This window comes from Nanorana parkeri, unplaced genomic scaffold (assembly GCF_000935625.1).
Source record: "Nanorana parkeri isolate BGI_ZX_2015 unplaced genomic scaffold, ASM93562v1 scaffold350, whole genome shotgun sequence".
Classification (NCBI taxonomy): Eukaryota; Metazoa; Chordata; class Amphibia; order Anura; family Dicroglossidae; genus Nanorana; species Nanorana parkeri.
Window position 1 is genome coordinate 1,155,981 of NW_017306618.1, and position 18,416 is coordinate 1,174,396.

Genomic DNA, 18,416 nt, shown 5'->3' on the forward strand with positions numbered 1-18,416 from the left:
GATGTATCTATCCAATGCCATGAGTAATATTTCTCCTAAGCTCTGTCCAGTATTTCCTTTTATGGCAAAGACAGCTGAAAGACAGCTGAAATTTGAGAATATAGCTAATTGTGTCCACTGAAGGTCTGCCAAGGTCCGGTACATTTCTTTTATTGATTAATGAATATGGAAAACAAATGTTTCTCCTGAGAGAGGACAGGGATGCATAATTAATATAGGTGAACCTATGTGACCAGTGTGATCCAGTTATCACCTGAATCTTTGCTAATACCTCAGGGGAGCCAACTGATAAAAGGGAAATAAAAATTAAAGAAGGACTGAACTTTTGGCTAATGTGCTGGAGTCGGGGCAACAGGAATAGAAAAAATGAGTTTGCCCATCATTTCATTGTTCAGTTAATTCTCTAGAAATATCTTACCTATGTAAGTGTTTGTGAAGATTCTCATTTATCCAGGTCATATTATAACTAGTAGTAGTGTGTCCCATTCCCATTGCTCGCAACCCCCACACCCCCTCCTGAACCATACCAGGCCGCATGCTGTCAATATAGGAAGGGTATCTTGCTGGGGGGATGGGGTGGTCAAGCTTCTTCCACAGCACGGCAACTTGTCCCCATCTTAACAAGGACAGGGGTCTCATCCCCACACCCCTGGTCTGCTGGATATGGGGGTCTTAAGGTGGGAATTATTAGAATCTGAATTCCCACCTTTATAATTAGGTGGGCCCTAGCTCACCCTTCATGCATCATAGTAAATAAAAACATCCACACCATAGGAAAAGTCCTTTATTAAAAATAAGTACATAAAAAATGCACCCCAATGCTAATTCAAATCAAAAATCATGTTGTCTTACAAAATAGATCCAACATCAATCAAGAAGAATGATGCCCAGATGGCAAGCCGACATGATGACCTGCACAAGACAATCTTCTCTCAGTGTACTCCAAAGGCAAATGAATCCCTGGCCATGTTCAGAATGTCGATAAAGAGGCCATTGATAGGATATTTGGTCAATTACATCATCCAGGATACCCTCCAGCTTGTTGCAATGTAAAGCAAGCAAGTGGGATGCTGTCATTTAGTGGCAGTGGTGTTAATGCCACTAAATTAATGACTTTCAGCTGCATCAGCCAGAGGTTCAAGTGGATAGGTCGAACTGGCCAAATCTGGAAGTTTAGTCTGCCAGTTCACCAAACTGTGAACAAACTGGACTTGGGTGGACCTCATGGTTGACCCAAACCTGAAGCTCATCCCTAGCCTTGACACGTTCCATTGTGGTTAGATTAAGGTGACCCATGTAGCTATAATGTTGGGGTATGTGCCTTACACTCATTAGAACTGAGGAAGCCACTTGGATGAGTAGTGAAAGAGAGACAGTCCAGTTAAATGTATTTAACTACTACTAGCTAACCTCCCGGGAGGGGTGGTTTTAATAATTGCCATACTGCTAAAGGTATCAAATGAAGCTGAACTATGCTGATTTATGTTGATAAATGTGTTAAATATGCAATGCCTTTCAAATGTATTCAGACTAATATTTTAATTTTATGGAATGAGAAATCCAATAATTAAATGTTTTTCCTGTGATATTTTTATAGACAATGTCATGTGATGTGTAAATATAATAGTTATTACATCCGTTGCTGTAAAAAACAAACTTTCTCACATAGTGTTTATAAACACAGATGAGATGGGATTCAGACAAAGTGACATTATTATTTCTTTTTTATTTAATATGTTCCATTTAGCTGTAGATCAAAGAGAGGAGCTTCTGCATATGATGACTATTGAAGCAATTTGACAGGATTTTTTTTTTAAATAAAGTTTGTTCCTATCCTATATAAACCCTGACTAACTCTAAGTTTACCCTAATCAGCCCTGAATAACTCCCCCTTACCCTTCCCCCTTAGCTATTATATTCCTGCTGATTCTTTTATTGCTTTTATTTCTCTAAGCATTAATATTTACATTTTATTTTAATTTTTTAACATTTTTGTTCATTATTTTTTTTTACCTTTTAATTAATTTAAAAGAGACTTTATTTAATTTGTGAACAACTTTGTAACAGAACCATTATTTTAGGAAAGAAAGAAAAAGCGAACAATTGAAAAAAACTTATAAAAAGAATGTTCATTCATTTGTAAACAACTTATCTAAAATAATGGTTCTGTTACAAAGAAAGAAGGAGAAAGAAAGAAGGAGAAAGAAAGAAGGAGAAAGAAAGAAGGAGAAAGAAAGAAGAAAGGAGAAAAAAAAAAGCTTTAATTCATTTGTAAACAACTTTCCTAAAATAATGGTTTTGTTACAAAAATAGAAAGAAAAAAGGAGAAAGAAAGAAACAAGGAGAAAGAAAGATATACTTGTTATATATGGCAACACTATTAAACTAACACTAATCAAAGTGGAAAAAGTGCAGATTGGCTATGGTTTGTATATTAAAAAAAAAACAAAAAACAGTGTACCAAATGTTTTATAAGTCCTTAAAAACAGCATATAAATTATTTAGGTAGGCAAACAAATCAGAGTTATTGTTTACATGATCAATGCATATCGTCACTAACAGGGCTATTCACAGAAGGGTGAAGAGTTTGGAGGAGTCAGGAGAAGTGAACAATCTAGGAACATTGCTGATTTGGAAAAATTCTCCAATTCAGCTCACTTTCCAGCTCAGCTGTGTTGTCCTAGATTGTTCACTTCCCCTGCTTTCTCCAAACTCGTCACCCTTTTGTGAATAACCCTGTAAATTTGGTCTGGGAATTTAGGCTTCAATTACCTTTTGGCCAAGAAGAGGTTAAAGAACACTGAAGCAAAAGTGGGGCCGTTGCCCAAAGAAACTAGTTAGGCTTCCTCTATTAAAGCAGACCTTTACCCATATGTTTTAAATAACAACAAGCACACCTTTAGAAATGTTTAGTAATGACAATCTACAAACACATAATTATGGATAATTGTCGGCTTTGCATTGTTTGCATTCCTTATTTCTCTTTTCTTCCCCAGTCTTCAGACAGTAGCGATCTTTACTAAGGGCAGAGTACTTACTCTCCTTTTACTTCCTGCATTTCTGGCACATGTGACTAGGACATGTGACCATGCGCATCATCTCAGAGGAGGAAAATTTCTTTACCGGAGATCTCATGAGATTACAGATGAGATTTCCCAGCAATGCTCTGCTGATGACAAGGCAATCCAAGTGTTCATTGCTTTGGCAAGCTGAAGTAATTTTGCCCTTTCAAAGCAGGAAGTGGATGTTCTGCAAGTGTAAGTATTTCACAATCACAGCATTTTACACCTGACATGTTTATGTTATTATTAATCATCATACATAGAGGGATGCATTGGTAGAATTTGATTTTTGGGTGTAGAGGTCCGCTTTGTATCAGGGACTCTGATTGCTCGTTTTGAACAAATGCTTCATATTTGCTCCATTGGCCTTTGCACCAGTTTATGCAACAGCTTCCCCTTTTCTCCAACAACAAACTGAAGAAGTTTCACGCTGTTCTATGCCTTGTCTTTCCCCATTAAAATTCTTCATGGATTTACCTATCTTTACAAAAAAGCTGATAATAGTAACCTTTATATAATTAAAAATTAATCTACAAAGTAAATGATTTATGGCATCTGGAATTAATAATTTTCCTTATCTAAAAAGGAAGTTTTTCCCCTCCTTTTGTTTGTAAAGTCTAATTGGACTGCATACAAGGACAGGTTATTTTAAAATTAATTATCACATGCATTAGACAAAATATCCAAATTAAGCAGTTCATTAACACTTAGAGAAGCGCTAATAGCAGAAATCCAGTTCAGGCATTCTTTGTGTATAATTGTGAAAAGATGTGTCTGGCTTATTTATGGATACTTATTAATCATTTTCTTTAAATAAAGGCCCAATCATTAATCCTTTAAGACCCACCACTAGTAGATATACATCCCAATAAGATGGGTATTCCCATAGCAGCCCAGGACATAAATCTACTCTTTAAAATGGACCTTTAAGAAACTTTACAAGTCTGCATAATTACATTACTTAGATGTTGTTCTGCTAGGCAAATTTTTACTGCTACATGTTTATTTGATTCTTGTAGTCAAGCCTACAGAATATTAGTATTTAATGTCCTTTTACTATACAAAGATACTACGTGCATAAACTATGGGTAAAACAAAACAAAAACATACAGGCTGCTACATACATATAGTACATACCGTATATGCCGGCGTATAAGACGAGTTTTTAGACCCAAAAACACTGCCCGAAAATCGGGGGTCGTCTTATACGCCAGGTATACTGTATGTAGCTTTGGCTAAAAGGGGATCTTAACTATAAGGCATGACAGTTAGTTTTATTACAACAATTCAAACTCTTAATTGTACTGTTCCTAGAGAAGATACAGCCTATTTACAATTCTATTTATCCTGTTTATTAGCTGTCTCTTTACCTTCCCTCTACTGTTCCTACATGTTTTATTATTGTAGCGCCCCCCTGACCCCCCAAGGGCATGTGATGAACCCCAGAGGCAGGGGAATGACATTTAACTCTCAGGGGTAGATTCTTAGCCAGGTTGTCGGATGTGAACAGTAAATTGCCAGTCACTTTAAGTACTTTTTCAATGATTTATTGTCAAACAGCTAACACTAGGAGAGAGGGTATAGGGCTACGGACATCCACAGGCAAGAATAGACTCCAGACTCAACAATCCCTTCCAGCTTCCACAGTGTAGAAACACTTTAGTTGAGCAGAGGATAACACTGTGTAATAGAAGCACAACTGGATAGGGGATGTACCCGATAGCCTCTCTGGGAGAAACACCAGACTTGTTTCTTAGGTCCATACCATCCTGGCCTTCTTGGCACCTCCAGCAGTCATAGGGCTCTTCTGGTTCTCCATCCCAGACACTTCCAAACCCTCCTGGGTCCACATCTGACCTACTACAGACTTCAGGTCTAGATAGCTTCTCCAACTGTTTACTCCCTACCCCAAGGCTGGGGCCTGGGGGCAAAATGACTGAGCACATGGCAATTCCTGAGTATTTATGCACTTCTCCAGCATGCACCACTTGCTATAAAACTCCTAGTGATTGGCTGGAGAGACATAAAAACCCCCAATGATCCCCTATTGGCTGCCCCACCTTGTACAATACTGTTCACTGATCTCTCTCCTCTGGATGACATGTCTCATGATTCAAGGTGCCACCGCATATGCGCCACCTATCTAGTTCTGTCCCTGTACATATTAGTGCCTGCTAAGGTAGGCTTTTGATATCTCTTCTGTGAGCACGAAAGGGCAGCTCAATTGGAACCCACATGAGACAGGAACCACCCAAGAAGAGCAAACCTGCAGCAGTGACCTTCAGACCTGCTGAATTAGGAAGAAAGAAAAACACTGAAAGAAGACACAGCATCAAACAAGGTTAGTATCCAGGTCAGCTGCTAGACATGCTATGATGTAATAACACTTTTAACGAGATAGGATTTGCTGACTCCTTGGTGAATTGAACCCGGGAAGATTTGTCCATACCTAGACAACAAAAACAAGTCTTTTTTACTACAGTAGAACCTGGTCACCTCCCTGCCTACAGCTTGTGATTGGAAGATGAAGAAGCAGCAATACACGGATTAGATCATCACTCTCCTCTTTCATTACATCAGCATGTTCCTTGTAAGCATAGAGCTCAGGGTACTGATTATTTCTCCTCCAGTACTGTTGTGCAGGACATTCAAGAAGCGGATATCAAGGCATATTTAGGTACTTACACTAGTATTTAAAATTTAAGAGGTACAATAAATATTTTATACATATATATAAAACTGCATTTAATGCCTAGAGCTCAGCCTCAGCATCTGCTGAGATAAAATATAAGCAACAGAAACACTTCATCATTGCCAGTTGGCCAGCCAACTCAGACCTGGGAGGTTATTCACAAAGGAACCGAAGGATATAGCCATAGCTTTGGCTAATCCTTCAGCCACCGGAACCCTTCGGTACAGCCGAACTGAAGGGCTGCTGTACATGCTATTCACAATAGCCCGTACAGAAGCCGAAGGTAGCTGAACAGTTCAGCCGAGCCGAACGCAAATGCATCGGCTCAGATGAGCCGAAGTCAAAACCGAAGCTGACCATTCTCCCCACAAATTATAACAGCAGGGCAGAGCCAGCCTCACCCCCCAAAAAAGTGGGGTCCCCCTTAAAATTCACAACTAGACCCTTAATCCGAGCACTGGCCTGGCAGGGCAGGAAATGCGGGGAGGATGAGCGAGCAGCCCCCCCCCCACCTGCGCCTTACCAGGCCACATGCCCGCGGGCTTTTTCAGGGTCCCCCTTGGTAGCATTCGGCTATTCTTTCACTGCTGTTTGGCCCCTATGAGAATAGGGGTGAATGGCAGCGAGTAAACTTCTGGGCGTTTGGCTCAGCCGATCCAGATGTTGGAACAGGTTCTTCACTTCAGCTGAGCCAAACATGCTGCGTGCTGAGCATGTTTGGCTGAACTGAAGGGAGCCGAAGGCAGCTCAAGTATAGCTGAAATCAGCTGTACTCGGCTGAAGTGTATATCCGAATGGCGTTCTGCTCCCTTCACTTCGGCTCGGTTATTCACTCGACTGCCTTCGGCAGCTTAGTGAATAGCCCCCTTGGATTGTGAGCAATGTTCATGTCTGTTCATCCTCAATGCTTCTCTCTACTCCCTTCTACCCAAGTTTAGCCAAGCTGCAGTCCCACTCAAATGCACCATGATAGCCCTGTTCAATCCAAACAGTAGTGACCAGGAAAAATGATTTAAAACTGAAATTAAACTATACGGGGTGAACTTTCTGAATGTTAGTACCGTGGTGATATCTCTTGAATAGCATTTAACAGTTCACTGCATGACTGCACTTGCTGCCTGGAGCTGCACTTTATCCACGGTAATGGAACAAATATTATCGATAAACTATGGAGATCCCGTGCTTATTATTTTCTTTCATGTATTGTTCCATTGCAATAATCCTATTCACTTACAATAGATATCCCATGCCAGGCTTTAATGGCCTGTGACATCTCTTTGCAAGTCAATCAGAACCTGCATTAAACAAGTTCATTTGAAGGCTCGGGCTTAGAGCAATCAATATGGTCCAAAGAAGGATGTTATTGATCAAAATGTACTCAAGCTACTTGCCTCATCACTCCCAGAGAGGAAGACTGATCTCCTTCCAATAATCATAATATTACAGTATAGAAATGCTGCATATTCAACCAATCTCTTCTTAACCACTTGCCGTCCGTGCATAAACGGCAGGACGGGAGCTTTCTTGATCAGGTGGACAGCAATGGCTGTTTACATACAAGCATTCCGGTGGCTCAAGAGCTGCCCGATTGCTTGTATGTTGTACTGCTCCGTGCACCTCCTCTGCCGTGGCAGATCCTGGGGTCCCTGTACCGCTGGAGCAGCAAGGCGCCTCTGTGCAGGGTGATTAGAGCGTTATCAGTACACAAACTCCCGCTGATCTCCCCTCTGGTGTTTTGAATGCGGAAGTGATGTTTATTACATCACTTTAGCATTCAGCTGTCATTCTACAGAAGCCGAAGTGAAGCTGGTGAAGCAGATCTCTTTAGCAGCTTCTTTGGGGGTCCCTAGGTGACATTAGGGGTCTTAAAGACCCCTGATGTCTCCATAAAGAGGACCTGTCACTGTAAATTGGCTAAAAAAACACACACAAAATGTTAAAGATGTTAAAGTCCCCCGCCCCCACTTACACAAGCAAACATAGGTGGAGTGCGCCTACCTGCGAAAGCAATGATTGCACCCATTACGCCACACGTGTTAAATATCACCGCGAACGTCGGAGTGTGAGCAATAATTTTAGGGCCATCAATCACTGTTAATACAAAACTGAAGAGTGTTAAAAGCTTTTAAAGCTTCGCTGATGGCCAATTTTGGGTATGGTAGTTTTTTGTGATTTTGCGGGTGTTCCTAGCTATGCCAGATTGAATTGCTGGCGCATGAGACAATTGTCCCATTTTTAAAAAATCATTGCCATAAGCTCCACAATATGATAGATCATTGACCCCATTTAAACATGAATGTGTTCAGGAGTCCCCAATGCGACATGCTCTTTCGTTCTGTTATAGACTCATGGTTGGCGAAGAAGTGGCATCCCCTCTGTGGTTTTTGACAAGGTGAGATGAAGATCTTCATTACAGTTATCCCCAGAATCACGTAAAAAAAATCTTATCTTTATCCTACCAACCTTCAATATGTAATTAGTAACAAAAATTGGGTTATAAAATTGTCTCAAGGTGGTACAGGACTCCTCAGGCACTCCATGCTATGTTCCCACAGTCTTCCCACTGTTGTTGGCGATGTAAGAACCCATAAGCGGACATGATGCATGTATTTTGAACATGTCCAGTGACTGGCAATGACACAAAGATTTATTGAGGTCCCTATTCCTAGAGACCCGGCCTTTTTTCTACTCCAACTAGCGTTGCACAGATACCAAGTACAGTACTCGGTACAAGTACGAGTACATGTACCGATACTTTTGAGCTCCAAGACTAGACTAGAGAAAAATTCAAAAGTTAGGAGGCAGCTGTTATTTGTAAGGAGCACATGGAGCTCCCAGGATATGTACATCTCTGTTTTAATGTATGATTTTGTTTTCATAAATATAAATAAAGGGATGCACAGATACCAGTTTTGCGAGTACGAGTACTGGTACATTCTTGTTTACTGTCATGTGACAGTTTTTCTAAAACAATACAGACTAATGATTTCAGGACAGTGGTGGAGTGCCAGAGCCAGGCCCCAGCTGCCACTGCTGCAACCCTGGTAGTTCTCATGAAAATGCCAAGTATCTGCACTGGTACTCGAAAAGTATCTGTGCATCCCTAACTCGAACATAATGCTTTTTCGATTAAAGTATACAAACGTTCAGTTGTGAGGCATATGGTCAATCCCGCATGCGCCAGCATCCCAGTCTTGTGGAAGAGACCTGAACCACCCAGTATACATCATTGGTTATATCGTATTCAGGAAATTTACCTAATGGAAGACTTTATGAGTTCTATTAAGAACACCTCCAATAGCTTTCAGAAAACTTACAGGGTTATTCACTAAAGGGTGAAGAGTTTGGAGAAGGCAGGAGAAGCGAACAATCTAGGACAACATAGCTGAACTGGAAAAATTCTCCAATTCAGCTCACTTTCCAGTTCAACTATGTTGTCCTAGATTGTACACTTCTCCTGCCTTCTCCAAACTCTTCACCCTTTAGTGAATAACCCTGTTGTGGTTTCACTGGAGGGAATTTATAAATTCAGATGAATATCTTGTATTAAGACGAGACTCGGGCATGTATGTTTCTCAGGGGGAGGAGGGGCTGTTTTTTTTAGAGAATAGCTTTTTTTGGTTTGTTTGCGTGTTTTCGCTGTTTGTTATTTGTGATAAGATAATGATGTGTTAAAGTCATTTCTGTATGTTTATATTATATGTTCTTAAAGTTTTTTGTGATTTCACGGGCGTGTGCAATTTTAAAGCTTGACGTGCTTGGTGTCTATTTAACCGTCGTGACCCCGTATTTGATATTTTACCAAAAAAACTTGGGTAATAATAAATGTTTCCTAGATAAACTGAATGTTAGTACCGTGGTGATATCTCTTGAATAGCATTTAACAGTTCACTGCATGACTGCACTTGCTGCCTGGAGCTGCACTTTATCCACGGTAATGGAACAAATATTATCGATAAACTATGGAGATCCCGTGCTTATTATTTTCTTTCATGTATTGTTCCATTGCAATAATCCTATTCACTTACAATAGATATCCCATGCCAGGCTTTAATGGCCTGTGACATCTCTTTGCAAGTCAATCAGAACCTGCATTAAACAAGTTCATTTGAAGGCTCGGGCTTAGAGCAATCAATATGGTCCAAAGAAGGATGTTATTGATCAAAATGTACTCAAGCTACTTGCCTCATCACTCCCAGAGAGGAAGACTGATCTCCTTCCAATAATCATAATATTACAGTATAGAAATGCTGCATATTCAACCAATCTCTTCTTAACCACTTGCCGTCCGTGCATAAACGGCAGGACGGGAGCTTTCTTGATCAGGTGGACAGCAATGGCTGTTTACATACAAGCATTCCGGTGGCTCAAGAGCTGCCCGATTGCTTGTATGTTGTACTGCTCCGTGCACCTCCTCTGCCGTGGCAGATCCTGGGGTCCCTGTACCGCTGGAGCAGCAAGGCGCCTCTGTGCAGGGTGATTAGAGCGTTATCAGTACACAAACTCCCGCTGATCTCCCCTCTGGTGTTTTGAATGCGGAAGTGATGTTTATTACATCACTTTAGCATTCAGCTGTCATTCTACAGAAGCCGAAGTGAAGCTGGTGAAGCAGATCTCTTTAGCAGCTTCTTTGGGGGTCCCTAGGTGACATTAGGGGTCTTAAAGACCCCTGATGTCTCCATAAAGAGGACCTGTCACTGTAAATTGGCTAAAAAAACACACACAAAATGTTAAAGATGTTAAAGTCCCCCGCCCCCACTTACACAAGCAAACATAGGTGGAGTGCGCCTACCTGCGAAAGCAATGATTGCACCCATTACGCCACACGTGTTAAATATCACCGCGAACGTCGGAGTGTGAGCAATAATTTTAGGGCCATCAATCACTGTTAATACAAAACTGAAGAGTGTTAAAAGCTTTTAAAGCTTCGCTGATGGCCAATTTTGGGTATGGTAGTTTTTTGTGATTTTGCGGGTGTTCCTAGCTATGCCAGATTGAATTGCTGGCGCATGAGACAATTGTCCCATTTTTAAAAAATCATTGCCATAAGCTCCACAATATGATAGATCATTGACCCCATTTAAACATGAATGTGTTCAGGAGTCCCCAATGCGACATGCTCTTTCGTTCTGTTATAGACTCATGGTTGGCGAAGAAGTGGCATCCCCTCTGTGGTTTTTGACAAGGTGAGATGAAGATCTTCATTACAGTTATCCCCAGAATCACGTAAAAAAAATCTTATCTTTATCCTACCAACCTTCAATATGTAATTAGTAACAAAAATTGGGTTATAAAATTGTCTCAAGGTGGTACAGGACTCCTCAGGCACTCCATGCTATGTTCCCACAGTCTTCCCACTGTTGTTGGCGATGTAAGAACCCATAAGCGGACATGATGCATGTATTTTGAACATGTCCAGTGACTGGCAATGACACAAAGATTTATTGAGGTCCCTATTCCTAGAGACCCGGCCTTTTTTCTACTCCAACTAGCGTTGCACAGATACCAAGTACAGTACTCGGTACAAGTACGAGTACATGTACCGATACTTTTGAGCTCCAAGACTAGACTAGAGAAAAATTCAAAAGTTAGGAGGCAGCTGTTATTTGTAAGGAGCACATGGAGCTCCCAGGATATGTACATCTCTGTTTTAATGTATGATTTTGTTTTCATAAATATAAATAAAGGGATGCACAGATACCAGTTTTGCGAGTACGAGTACTGGTACATTCTTGTTTACTGTCATGTGACAGTTTTTCTAAAACAATACAGACTAATGATTTCAGGACAGTGGTGGAGTGCCAGAGCCAGGCCCCAGCTGCCACTGCTGCAACCCTGGTAGTTCTCATGAAAATGCCAAGTATCTGCACTGGTACTCGAAAAGTATCTGTGCATCCCTAACTCGAACATAATGCTTTTTCGATTAAAGTATACAAACGTTCAGTTGTGAGGCATATGGTCAATCCCGCATGCGCCAGCATCCCAGTCTTGTGGAAGAGACCTGAACCACCCAGTATACATCATTGGTTATATCGTATTCAGGAAATTTACCTAATGGAAGACTTTATGAGTTCTATTAAGAACACCTCCAATAGCTTTCAGAAAACTTACAGGGTTATTCACTAAAGGGTGAAGAGTTTGGAGAAGGCAGGAGAAGCGAACAATCTAGGACAACATAGCTGAACTGGAAAAATTCTCCAATTCAGCTCACTTTCCAGTTCAACTATGTTGTCCTAGATTGTACACTTCTCCTGCCTTCTCCAAACTCTTCACCCTTTAGTGAATAACCCTGTTGTGGTTTCACTGGAGGGAATTTATAAATTCAGATGAATATCTTGTATTAAGACGAGACTCGGGCATGTATGTTTCTCAGGGGGAGGAGGGGCTGTTTTTTTTAGAGAATAGCTTTTTTTGGTTTGTTTGCGTGTTTTCGCTGTTTGTTATTTGTGATAAGATAATGATGTGTTAAAGTCATTTCTGTATGTTTATATTATATGTTCTTAAAGTTTTTTGTGATTTCACGGGCGTGTGCAATTTTAAAGCTTGACGTGCTTGGTGTCTATTTAACCGTCGTGACCCCGTATTTGATATTTTACCAAAAAAACTTGGGTAATAATAAATGTTTCCTAGATAATGATGTAGGAAAAAGTTTTTTTTCAACATTTTCTGTACTTTATCTGTTATATAATAAAAAATAAAAATCCCAGTGGGGATTAAATACCACTAAAAGAAAGCTCTATGTGTCCCCAAAAAATGATATAAAACGAGTTTTGGTACAGCTTTGCATGACAGAATAAATGTCAATTAAAGTACTGCAGCACTGAACACTGAAAAATGGCCTGGACAGGAAGGGGGTGTAACACCCCAGTCAGCAAGTGGTTAAAGGGCACTTGAAGTCTTAACAAAAACAACATGCACAGGAAGTGGGTAGGAAAAGCAAGCAATTGTCATTGTCAGAAGGTAAAGAGAACTGCTTTCATGTATGTATTCTTTTTGTTTATTTTCAATAAAAAAAGGTAAATAGAGAATATTTTATATAAATATTTCATATTTACCACGTGCAGCTGCCAATTCATGACATACACTTCTTCTGAATAATTTGACTGCAATGCCGTGAATAGTCTAATTTTATTTGAACCTCTGTTGTACACCTATATTTCCAAGGCCCACACATAGGAGAATAAGTGAGGATTACAGATATACCTACTCCTTTCTCCTATCTTATATGGTCGCTTAGAGACTTTCAGTTAGAGAGAGATAGTCCAAAAGTGAGCAGGCACTGAATACAAAGGGTAACAGAAGCACTCCTTACTTATTAAACATTTAGTTGTCAATGTGCTATACCAGCACTGATCATAATTACATAACAAATATGTTTTATGAACCTGTAAACACTGATGATTTGTGAATACAGTATGCATACCAGCATGTGAGCTGCTTTCCTTGTGTGTTTGCAGCCTCCCTGCCATGCTAACACCAGCCCTGCCATTCTCTATGTGTCCCTTCACACCATAGCGTTACATTAAATGTGCAATACCATGCATTTAGTGCATGCTATCGCACAGCACACATAGCATGCGCTGCCATGCGTAAATTTGTTTGAATGGCACCCCAAGGCACCTACCAGCCATTGTGCATTGCAGCACTGTGAGTGGTACCATAGTACCGCAGTGCATAGCATTGCGTTACCACGTGTTGCACTGTGTTGTAACACAAGGCTGTTGGCAGGTGCATTGGGGGTGCAATTCAAATGAATGGCAATGCAACACACCTAGCACCTCTAGGTGCATTTAACACATTATGCTGTGAATGGGCCCTTAACGCTTCCCATAAGGTCTGTCTCTGGGAGAGATAAGCAGGGGCTGTCTTTTTTTTTTTGCACGTAGATTATTATTATTTTTTTTTTAATAGGGTCATTTTAATTCATTTTGTACCTCCTCACAACTTCGTTTGCTTAATTGCAGACAGATCAGGTAGTACATGTGCACATTTGTATTCTTTGAATGCATACATTTTATATGCACCATCTTGTCTATTCATTATGCTAAGTCAAGGAGAATCATTCAGAATAAGGAGTTCTCATGGTGCAGAAGTGTTAAAGATGCACAAAACTGCATATTTTATGCATTTACTTATACATTTCGATGAACCTGCTTTTCGCGCATAAACACCTAGAACTACAATATGTCCTATATTTTTAAAACACAATAAAAAACGCTGTGAGCTCCCCGGGTCACCTGGTTCCACAAAAGGAATTGACTTTTGTTGTTGGAGTCGGGTGGAAAATTGTCGGCTAAACAGTGACTGCAGGGGGCGTCAACTGTTAGAATACAATAGCCGGCTCCACTAAAGGTTTGTAGTGGGTAACACACAGAGTGCAAGGGTCAGGTGTGTGTCATGTACAGAGAGCAGGGGTCAGGTTTATGCAATGTTTATAGTACAACGGTCAGGTGTATGTAATGTATATAGTGCAGGGGTCAAGTGTATGTAATGTACACAGTGCAAGGGTCAGGTGTATGTAATGTACATAGTGCAGGGGTCGGGTGTATATAATGTACATAGTGCAGGGGTCAGATGTGTGTAATGTACAGAGTGCAGGGGTCCGATGTGTGTAATGTACACAGTGCAAGGGTCAGGTGTATGTAATGTACATAGTACAGAGATTAGGTGTACATAATGCACATAGTACAGGGGGCAGGTGTATGTATTGTACATAGTACAGGAGTCAGGTTATGTAATGTACATAGCACAGGGGCCAGGTGTTTGTAATGTACGTAGCACAGGGGTCAGATGTATGTAATGTACATAATTACGTGCCATTGTTAAACATCTTCTGAATAAATAGATTGCCATTATACTACTTTCCTGGGTTTAATAACTTGAGCCACACTCCTGGAACAAGGATGTAAACCTGCAAAGTCATAGTAAAGTAAAATGTCTATATCTGCATAGTGGTTTAAGCCTGATGATGATCCAAAGTAGTAAAGGCAAACCATCGGGATGAACAGCAGGCAACTAGTATTTGTAGCACGAGAGGTCAACAAAGGCACCCTCCACTTTTCTATCAGGAAAGAAAACACAATATATTATAAAGATGTAAATATACTGCAGGTGTAACGCACAGATGGAATTTAGTTTATATAAGGGAAAATATAAAATGTAGAATGTGTTTCATGTGATTAAGTTTCATAGGAAAGTGTATCACAATGATATTATAATGAGACAGAATGTTCTATATGCCATCTGTTGTTGTAGGAACCCATAAGGATATACTTCTCAGCTGTCAACAAGTACTTTGGTCACGTGTTTTATAAGTCCTGTTTACTTTTAAAGCTGAAGTTTATTCTGCTTATAGTATGCTCCCCCTTTCTTCCCATCAACATGCTAATTACATTTTCTAATAAAATCTTTCCACTATATAGCTAACTTGAGACCCAGTGATATTATCACGGCGTCCCTGTGCTTCTCGATGGAGAAAAAGGAGAGGAGCCTTACCATTAACTGTTTCCATGGTAAGCGGACGGTACTGTCTTCTGGGCAAGCCACTCAGGGTCTTGCCTGCATGTCTGGACTGTGTCTGGACCACCCCGCTCTGTGCTTAGGTTCCGCCCCCTACCCTTCACAGTCTGTGGTGTCTCCATCTGCAGGAGGTGGAGTCCTTGCATTAGGTAATCTGAAGGGGGTAAGCAATGTACAAAAAAGTAAGGGAGGGGAACAGTGTAAGAAGAGGTATTGAAAAGTGTGCAGAAGTTAGTACTATCAACTTCATTGCTCTCCGCAGCCCTCTTAATACACTACTTACCTTTGCACCCCTTGCCACGGGGGGGGTGCAGAGGTGTGCACTGTAGAAATAGGGATGCAGAGGGTGCAGAGGTGAGCAGAGTAGGAATGCGCAATGCAGCATTTCATTGTGTGCTGCCTAGTCGGGGAAAGGGGGGGGGCCCTCTCAGGTAGGGTGTACAGGGCCCCAAAATTTCTAATGGTAGCCATAATTACATGTGAACAGCCAGCAGGCCTGTCAGCTGTCATTTCTTTGCACAGTGATTCTCGCCCGCAGCTGTGTGAATGAGTCTAACTGAGGAATGCATGAGACTTATCCAATCATCCCCACTTGCAAGTGTGAATGGGGCCTTACTGCAAAATGCCAAAGTCTGACCAGGGTGCCTTGTGAAAGCTCGATCTGAAGCATTGTAATCACATACATGGAGGTAAACGCAGGACAAGGATTTTTCAGAAGCTCTGAACGCCAGGTCTTTATATTCAGGTGCTAAGACACACTAGGAGCTGGCAGATAGCTCTCCATTCCACACACACATTAAATCATTACATTTCCATTTCGGGTACAAGCTGTGGAATATTTACCTCTCTCGTTCTTTTGGTTTTTTGGCAGCGGTATTGGATCTAGGCTGCCAAGTCCTATAATTACACAGAGTAGAAACTGATTCAAAGTTTTAGTCCGAACGCAGTTTTATTTGTCGCTGACATATTGATACACTATCTGCTCAGAGACACCCAGCGAGGACTTATTTATGTAGTTCAGTACAAGAACTGCTGCCGCAAAATGTCTATTTTTTTGTGGCTTAAAGCAGAACCCCATTTTCTAGCACAGTATTGTTCTTAAATATATTGTGGAGTTCATTGATAGAAAAACAAACCTGTTGCAGAAATAAACTTAATTTTAACTATAACTCTACTGTACTAGTTTTATGGGTGGCACTACCAGCGGTGCAGCCGCCCCAGGATCCAAGGCTGGGGTGTGGCCCCACTGACAGGGGAGGAGGCCGGGGCCCAGCAGTGCCGGTCCGGCGGTGGAGACTGGGGCCCAAAAGCGGGTGGCTCGGGGCTGACAGGTAAGAGGAGCTGTGTGTCCAGCATTACTAAGTCCAGAGTCCAGTGCGTTACTAAGTCCAGAGCCCAGTGCATTACTAAGTTCAGATTCCAGTGCGTTGTAAAGTCCAGAGTCCAATTCGTATACTGTTCTGCATTGCTGTATATTGTATTGCTGGGATTTGTAGTCCCCCTACAGCCGGTGCCATTCTGCATTAAAGTGTAAGCTCTCTGCACAGAAACTAATGTGACTCAGTGTTCTCTGTACAGCACTGTGGTATATGTCAGAGCTATATAAATGTATTATAATAGTGTAAGACTGTGGGGGAGAGACATGCTCCTCTGGTGCAGAGACTGCCAAGGGGGTTGGCGGAGCCAGTAAGATCCGGTCCTGGCCCCCTCCCCCTTTGGCAGCTGGAACTGTGTCTGGGGGGGGGGGGGATAGAATCTTGCACCAGGGCCCTTTGTTGCTTAGGTCCACCACTGTGTAGACTACATCCTCATGTTTAGTTCACAAATTTGTATTGAGGTTGTAGTCTATCACAGGAACAAGCTTGGAGCGGTGGCTACTTTATAACACACACAGGGACCATGGGGAACAAAAGTAGTCACCCTCCAGAAGGAAGGACAGTGTCAGCACCAATTCAGAGATGATTTGAGGATCTACAGCCGAGTGATACACAAATAAGATGCATTTCTGATAATAGTTGAGGTTCTTGAATGCATTTCTAAGATTTAACTCCTGAGTTTAGTGTCACTTTAAAGCTTTCTTTTCGAATGGAGAGTGCCTTTAATAGCACTGCTTAAAGTGACTCTGTTCCCCGCATTGCCGAACTTTACTGTCTTGAGGAAATAGACATACTGAACAGTCTTCAGCATCTGACACACTATCAGGTAATTGCCAGGTTCAACATTTGGGCCATTTGGTAAGTAGGCCATGTCTCCTGAGTCAGATCCAATGCAGAATGCCATCATCTGCCTGGGGTACATTTTGAATCCTCAATCTGCAATTGCACATCTGTGATCAACAGACAATCTTCAGCATCTTACATACTGCTAGGAGAGTGAAACCACAGAGCGCAGCAGGGGATGCCAGCATCTGACACTTCCGGAAGTGTTTCGGCTAGCTTATCTCTTCAAGACTCTGCCCTTGTAATCTCAGCCTGTGTAAGGTCTACATGCTGCAAGCTCTGCTCTGCTATAACTCTTAAAGTGAACCTTTTTAAAAAAATCACATCAGCATACAGCTCTGCATACTGATATTAAATCATCTTATATTCATTAGCTAAACAAATATATTTTTCTTTTACTTACATTTTTTTCCACTTCCTGGTCCTCTTGGGCACAAATTATGTAATTGTGCCCAAGCGTTGCATCCAGGGATGGTTACATCAGTAGAGCATTGCTGAGAAATCTCATCTGTAATCGTATGAGATCTCAGGCAAAGGCATATTCCTCTTTGAGATGATGTGCATGGTCACATGTCCTAGACACATGTGCCAGAGTTCCAGGTATATTAATCTGCCCTTAGTTAAAATGGCCACTGTGAGAAGAATGGGGAGGAAAAGAGAAATAAGGTATGCAAAAAAATAAAAAGCCGGCAATTATTTATAAGTATCTGCTTGTAGATTGGCATTACTAAACTCTTCCAAAGGTCTTTGTTGTCATTTCAAAGATATGGGTAAAGTTCCTCTTTAAGGTGATTGCTGTAAAAGGGTTAAAGGAGAACTATGGGGTCAGTGTTTTTTCCCCATAGTTCTCCTTAGGGTAACGGGAGGACACAAACTAGCAGATCGGAGCGGGGGAGAGGGGAATCCAGCCCCTCCCCCTGTCAC